The sequence below is a fragment of the Equus caballus genome, chromosome 7, assembly GCF_041296265.1.
Source record: "Equus caballus isolate H_3958 breed thoroughbred chromosome 7, TB-T2T, whole genome shotgun sequence".
NCBI lineage: Eukaryota > Metazoa > Chordata > Mammalia > Perissodactyla > Equidae > Equus > Equus caballus.
In genome coordinates, this window is record NC_091690.1 from 62,868,709 (window position 1) to 62,877,135 (window position 8,427).

The following is an 8,427-nucleotide window of genomic DNA, read 5'->3' on the forward strand; positions in this document are numbered from 1 at the left end:
TACTTAAACAAACAAACGAAACATATTTCTTTACTACAGAGCATCTCAGAGCACGTTAATATGCTAAGATACACTGCAAGTCTCCAAGAGAAGGAGATAATGTGCAGGTTTTTGAACAATGTATATGTAGGGTGGAGCAGAAGCAGAGTGAAGAATGTAAAGTGATTTGAAATGCAAGTTCTTAGCACTTAGGTTATATGAAGTTTAGGGAAATAATTTATATTAATATGATGGGCAAAAGCAAGCCACCTAGAAACTGTGAAAAATAAGGGGCATTTTGAAGTCTCCTTTAGGAGATAAGCACTGTGCCAGCCTTCTTTCAAATAGTTGCCTATTTTAAACCACACTCTGTGAAATATTATCCCCACTTCATAGATGATGAAACTGATGCTTGCAGTCAAAATGCCCTCCTTGATTGATATTGATTATATTAGGGATAGTCTATCAGAATAATGCAGCACAGGGGTAAAAATATAAAATTCAGTAATTGGGTATGGCACATTTTCATAATAATTTTTTTCGTCACTGGTCAAGGAAACCTAATCATTTGCCTCATCTAAAAGATTTCTAGCCTATTCTCATATTTCCATTGCTAAGCTCAAATTATATAAAATTATTTAATTATATTTTTTCTTAGAATACAATGTACAATTGCCGGGATTTAGTAAGTAAGAAGTGTTGTGTGGTAACTGTCAATATACTGCTAAGGGATCTCTGCCCCAAGTCCCTTTCCTGTGATAGATACACAACTCTTAGGTAGGAATTAAGTTTTTTTACTTTTAACATAGAGGGAATTAGGTTGCACCTTTGTAAATTCTCTTTGTGATCCTTTGAACTGAAGCTATCAGACTTTCAAGATGCAGAAAAGGGGTTTATGGGAGCTAACAAGATGGAGGAAGCAGGAGAGCTGTGAGAGGTAGGAAGGTAAAGGTGGAAATCTGGCTCTTCCCAGCAGACCTGAGCCTCAGGGAAGCCAAATTGCAGGTTTAGATTTAGACCAAGATTTCACTGCTATCTTTTGCTTCATTTGGGGACATATTTTCTAGTGACATATTGAATCCTCTCTCTGCCAACTAGTGATAATGATATTTAAAATCCTGGGGAGAATAACAGACATCTCTAGAGAAGCAGTCCTTTTCTTTCAAAATGCCTTGCCTTCTGAAATTGTTAAAAAGAGTCATCATATTTCCTCTTCCCTTTTGAAAAATTGAGACTAACCATAGTGCCTAAGCTCATGCCTTTTGAACTTTAAAAGTAAGTTTTTACACTTTTATTTTGTGTTGAAAACCTGTGTGTTTTAAAAAAATATATTGTTTTACTTTTGAAATTCAGTTTAATTATTTTCAAGCAGGTGTGGTAATAAAAGCTTAAGCTGATATGCAGTACAGACATAATTTTGATTTGTTTGTTTTTGTTATTTTGTTGCTTTAGCCTTGCTACAATCCCTTTTTTTTTTTTTTTAAAGTAAAACTATTATAATACAATAATGAACACTTAGGAAAGTAGAAGAGGAACATCACTCATAGTTTCACTACTGTAACAGTAAAGCTATTTTCACTTTTGCATATTCCCATCTGTTGGTCTCTGAGGGGAGCCAATAAATGGCACTCCACTTCTCTGCCTGGGCTTTGAATAATTTGAGAAATAAAACAAGAGTGGCAGATGGAGCCAAAATATTACCTTTATTACTGATTAAGCCCAGGTTGGAACATGGAGCTTATTGTGAGAGCCAAATGTGTGTGCTAACTAAACCTTGGAATTAGGCAGACTCCCTCCTCATGCTACCATCTCCCCAATTGCAACCAGTAATGAACCATGCCTGATCGCAACAGTAACAAAGATCATAACCTGGGGAGCAAATGCTCTCTATGGCCCACTTGCTCCGAAGAGGAAGAAAGGAGCAGGTGAGCCACACATGCCTGGTTTACTTTTTGCCAAAACTGATAGTCAGATAAGTTACTCTTCATCCCCACTCAGGGTAGAGTGAATTAATGGGCAGAGAAAGGCCAGGAGTTATATCAAGTAGGATCCTAGGGCAGGAAGAAAAATCTTGTGTGGGAAAGAAGTTGTTTCCCATTTTGTTAAGCTTTATATATTTTTAAAAAGAGAATAAAACTGTTATAAACATCTTCATGAAAATAGTAGCCTCTGACATTTAGATTATGTTTTTAGGAGAGATTCTGAGAAATGGGATTGCTGAATATATGTGATTTTGCTCCTTGGAAACTATTAAGAAATTGCTCTTCTGATGGGTTATACAGTTTACCTTGCTGTTCTTAGAGAAGAGTTTGAATAGTATTTTTAGATTGCCAGTGAATTGGGCTTCAGTGGTGGCTGTATTAGGATTGTGTTGTATCCAATGTAATCACTCATCAATAATTAGTTAATGATTATTTTCTCCTAGTGTTCTGGAGGTTAAAGAATAAAGTTAAGACAAGAACCCTGACCCCAAGGAGCTTTCATTTTAATCAGAGGAATAAATATAATGCATAGGAAATTATAGAGCCCATTATAATTGTGAAATGGTGCCATATATACCAGCTAGTCTCAAGACAGTCAACATTTAGAAGCACAACACACTCATGAATGTGTACATTATAAGGATAACTTGAATCCTTTTAATTTATAAAAGTAAATCGTCTATCCTTTAGGTAGTTAATAGTCTAGAGGAGGAGACGCAAAAGTTAACAGGGAATTGTGATACAATATGATAAGGAATGAGCACAAGGATTATAGTAGCGCAAAATGAGGGGCATCTCTCACACTCTTGGGGTGTAAGGGGCAGCTTTGTAGTGGAGATTCTATATCATGGAAACTTGAAATAAAAGATTTATCCAGTTAAACAAGAGGAGTGGGTCAGAGTAACAGCATGTGTGTAAAGGTGCAAAGGAGAAAGAGCAGGGCACGTTTAGGAACCTGCAGATAGTTCAGGATAGTTCCTAGGACAGTGCCTGGAATATGGTCAGTGTTCATTAAAATTATTCTGAATATATAACTGCCTTATTGAACTTTGAATTTGAGTTTAAGACATTACATACCAATGAGTATATATGATTGGTTCATGAGGAACTGGTAGAAGGAGAGGAAGACAAAACTGGAGCATAGTATTTGGGAGAACTGCATATTCATTTTCATTCTGTATTGAACCAATACTTTATGTGTGATTTTTCATTAAAAATAGAGCTTTTGAAATCAGACTTTAAAAATTATTTTAAAGTATTTCATTAAAAGCAACTCAATCCTTTTTGTCATTTTTAATGTTTGTTTTTGTCATTGGCAAGGATTTATAAAGAAATCCTAATTTTTTTTGTGGTGTTAAAGGTCTATAAACTGAAAGTTAGGGAACCATTTAAATAATAAGATTTTATATGCCCATAGGTCATGTTACGTTTTTTTAAATTGAAGTATAATTGACATGCAAAGTCCTATTAGTTTCAGGTGTACATCATAGTGATTCAACATTTATACACATTTCAAAATGATCACCACAATAAGTCTAGTTGTCATTTGCTGATGGATGAATAGACAAAGAAGATGTGGTATGTGTCTACAATGGAATGTTACGCAGGCATGAAAAAGAATGAAATCTTGCCATTTGCGACAACATGGATGGACCTAGAAGGTGTTATCCTAAGTGAGATAAGTCAGACAGAGAAAGAAAAATACTGTATGATTTCACTTATATGTGGAATCTAAAAAACAAACAAATGAACAAATAAAATAAAACAGAAACAGATTCGTAGATATAGGAAACAAACTTGTAGTTACTAGAGGAGGGAGAAGTCGGGGGGGTGGGTGAAATAGGTGAACGAGATTAAGAGGTACAAACTTGATTTTACTTTTAAAGTATTTTATTGTTGATCTTCTTTTATTATATATTTACAATGATGTTGGCTTCCTTTTGAATTTGATTTAATATACTGATATGTTAAACCAGTGTGACAATAATCACAATAATCATTTGGTGAAGTTTTCCCATCTATTTTGTTAGTCATTTAAAAAATATGTATTTATAAAGTGCCTACTTTGTGTATGGCACTATATTAGGCACTGTGGGAAATAAAAGTAAGCTCAATGTAAAATGTGGTACTAGAGTCTAGTATAAATTGGAAGTCTTTCACCTAGTAATTCCAGTTTTGAATTTTCTCTTGAGTAAATAATGTTAAAGACCAAGACAGAGGGGGGATTTTGGGGGAGAGGGGAGAGAGAGAGAGAGAGAGGGAGAGAGAGAGAGAAGGTTATTTGACTTATTTATAGTAGAATTATGTATAATGCTCTACAATTGGGAATAAGAAAGGAATGATTAAATAAATGAGAGAAATCTATTAATGTAGGGATTAAAGTCATTATGTTGCTGCAAAGACTAATAAAATGGAAAAAGGCTTATGATGTAATGTCAGGTTTTAAAAAAATATAAAATTATATGTTTGATATGGTTTCAATTATTCTACAAAAAAGTTCTATGTATAGAAAACAGAAAGGAAATATACTAAATATCAAGAGTGGATATAAAATTGAGATTTTGCAGGGGGTTTCTGATTGGTTATTTTCCTTCTTTATTTTCTAAAATGTCTTCAATAAATACCTTACCACAGTATTACTTGAAGCATATACATTTTTAATTGACTTTGAATCTATCTTTAAATTATTTAGCAATCTAATTGGGGTGATAAAATATTTACATAAAGAAAGATATTTAAATACATGTACAGTACATGATAGATGTCTTCTAAGAGTATAGTCCATGCATTGACTTTATTTATTCCCCACCTTATTAAAAAAAAATCAATAACAACAGCTATAATTTACAAGTACCCTACACGTGCCAAGCACACATCTTAGAGATTCATATAGCTTATTTAATCCTTTGTTAGTTGCTTTTGTATGAGACTAAGTCATTTATCAGAGAGCAAAGTCCTGCTCTTCCCCTTACTAGCTATGTAACCTTAAGTAGATCACTGAATCCATTTAAACCTTTAGTTTCCACTAAAACAGAAAATTGGATCTTGGTGATTCAGATAATCTATGTAAAGCATTTAGCATAATGCCTACTGCAAAGTAAATTCTGAATAAATATTTGTAACTTTTAAAACAACAACAGGGGCTGCCCAGTGGCGTGGTGGTAGTTCACATGCTCTGCTTCAGTGGCCCAGGGTTTGCTGGTTTTCATCCTGGGTGTGGACCTACACACTATTCAGCAAGCCATGCTGTAGTGGCATCCCACATAAAAAATAGAGGAAGAGTGGCACAGATGTTAGCTCAGTGACAATCTTCCTCAAGCAAAAAGAGGAAGATTGGCAACACATGTTAGCTAAGAGCCAGTCTTCGTCACCAAAACAAACAAACAACAAAGTTTGAAGTTCCCAGGGCTTGATCTCTTTTCAACCTATGCCTTCTCTAGGAAATCTCTCATTTATTTTCATGGCCTTAAAAACTACTGATGTGCCAACAATTCTCAAACATATGTATCTAACTGGGATATATATCTCTTTTGAGCTTCAAACCCATTTATCCAGTGGTCTACTTGACATCACTCCTTGTTTGTCTCAGACCTACCATGTCCTCAACTAAATTTTTCATCTGATTCTCACCTTTTGCCTCTGCCCAGGAGACCTGCTCTTCCTTCAGTCTTCCTGGTGCTAGTAAGTGGTACCTTCATTTACTGAGATGCTTGTGTCAGAAACTGAGAGTCTTTCCTTTCTTTTCCCTATTCCTAACTCCCTGCTCCCTACATCCAATTAATCTCTAACGGTTGATTCTACATCCAGATATCCAACGAATATCCATTCATTTCCCCCCAGCTTAATTGCCACTACTCTACTGCAAATCAGCATCATCTTTCACTGTGGCCACTTATCTCTGAATCTGACTCTTCATTGCCTCTATTATCTCTTTCTAAAACATTTTCTCTGTAGCATCCCAGTGATCTTTTAAAATGCAAAGCTGATTATGTCATTCCCCTGCTTAAAACTCTCTGATGCCTTGTTTAATCCTCACAACAACTCCATGAAATTGACATGCCTTTTTTCTATTTTTTAGACGAGTAAAATAAGACTAAGAGTCAAAGTGCCATGCTCAGTGTATTACGTTAGTGACAGGGAATCAGATAGGCTGATGGAGCAGAAACTTGGAAGTATAAAATCCAGCAATGAAGAGGTGCTTATTTCCATAATAAGTATCTTCTCCTCTCTAGTGTCAAGGAAATCTAATCAGTTGCCATATCTCAAGAGTCTGGCTCTTTTTACGTTTTACAATGTCTCTGCTACTATACCATTATTATACCAATAAAGGCTTTTTAAACCCTCCAAGTTTTTCATGAAAATATATTTAATTTTAGCAAGATAACATTAATTAGAAGTAATTAAGAAGTACTAGTTAAAAGGAACATAAAATTAGGGATATAGAATTGCCTGGATAAAAAGATACCCCTCCCCCCCGAAATGTATTCCATAAAGTTGGGAAGAAATATAGCATAATAGTTAAGAACCCAAACCAGGTCTGCTTATCACTAGCTAGGAAACTGTGGGCAAATTTTTTTATCTTCTCTCTCTCTCAATTTCCTTATCTATAAAATAGGGATAATAGTGGTGCCTACTTAATTGTGCTAACTAGGTTTCAGGCACTGTACTTAGAACTGTATATAATCCTCTTAGTGAGTTTGTATGCTGAAGGGAAAGATACAATAGAGATTGAAAAATCGAGGATTAAATGAACCAACATATGTAAAGTACTCAGAGTAGTTCTGGCACTAGTACTTCTACACTTTCTAAGAAACAGGCTATATATTTGCTTGTAAACAGTTATTAGTTACAAGAGTCGTACTGTCCATAATACAATTGGTTATGGAAGTTCACAAGGCAGGGCAATAGCTGTGAGATGTATTGAATAAGCTTTGTAGCTAGAAGTATCTGTCGCTTGGTACTCATGAGATTTTCCTCCAGAGAAATCATCACTCTCTGGTCACCCTCTGAAATGCTCTTTTGTCCAGATCAACATATTGCAGAATTATCATCATGTCATGAATAGATACCCTGGTTTGAACCGTATATAGTCAGATGAGCCTTGTACTTCAGTCTTGGAGTGAGCATAACATATTACATGGTGCACTGTGGAATGAAATAGGTACTTGTGTTGTGGTTGAGTCATGGATGTCTGCTTGTATTGGTTCACTGTGCTTTGAATTGAGTATGTTACAAGAAGTGGTTAAAAAGTGTATTAACATTGACCTCTTCAGAAGAATTCAACAATTCTTTAAATCCTTGGTAGATTTCAAAGGGAAAATTCCACCCAGTTTTTTGAGGATTGATTAATCACAGGGTTAGAATCTATGGTTTTTTTCAATTAAAGTGGCCTATAGAACTGCCTCATAAACTGCAAATTGAATGAGATTTCAGAACAACGAGGACACAACGGTTGCAGAGCACATTTTGGATTTGGGATATACAGCAAGATTTTGCCCTGGAACCGTGATTCAGCTAGCTGCTTTTCCCCTATGCCATCCCATTTCTCGGATGTTCTCACCATATTCAAAAGGAGAGAATTCACAGAGGCATAATTCTTGGCTCTTTGAACTGCTAAGCACTGCCAAGGTGAACTAGACAACATCTATGAGAGTTCATTGATTCAACCAACATTTCCTGGGTGCCTACCAGGTGCCAGGCATTGTGTTAGATGATAAAAATACAAAGTTAAATAAGAAGTGTCACATACCCTCAAGGAGCTATTCTTTTATGTAACATTTGTTTCTTACTCTAATTTAAACATCATCATCACCCTCACGGTTAACACTAATTTAGTACTTACTGTGTTGTAGACCTCATGCTTAGCTTTATTATGTACATTATTTAATCTTCATAGCAACTCCGTGAGGTAGGTGCTATTAATATCCGCTTATATAGATGAGGAAATCAAGGCTTAGAAATGCCAACTGACCTATCTAAATTTATACCATTAAGGAATGGTGGAAAAGGAATTAAAGCCCTAGACCTTGTTTATAATAACAATGCTATATTGCTCCACATTTGGATACAGCTATTAAATACTATTTTATCATTTGGCTGGTGCCAAATTTTATTATCTCAACTGTGAATATAAGATATTGCAGGTAATTTTGGAAAGTGGCAAACTTTGGGAAATGGTAGCATTTGGGTGGAACTTGTTTAGAGATAAATATGGGTCTTTGGCTGTGATTACTGAGTCTCTAAAGTGGGAAAAGGAGGACCAATTACTGGGAAGAAAATCCCCATGTTAAGGCCCCTTGCTCTGAATAAGCCAAAAGATGACAGATAGCAAATGAGGAGTTAAGCAAAAATTCCAATAATTTGCAGTAAACATCTGACTACTATTAGAATGTGAAATGATTATGAGTGATAAAGGAGACAGAAGGGAGAAAAGAGTGATGTAAATATATATCTAGCCTTATTTTTT

The 8,427-nt window shown here is 35.3% G+C and overlaps 1 protein-coding gene across 21 annotated transcripts in view; it reads left to right on the plus strand.

Moving 5' to 3' along the window:
* DLG2 (discs large MAGUK scaffold protein 2) overlaps positions 1 to 8,427 on the plus strand; it is a 1,837,299-nt gene that overhangs the window by 444,317 nt on the left and 1,384,555 nt on the right. The gene's annotated exons all lie outside the window — the stretch shown is intronic.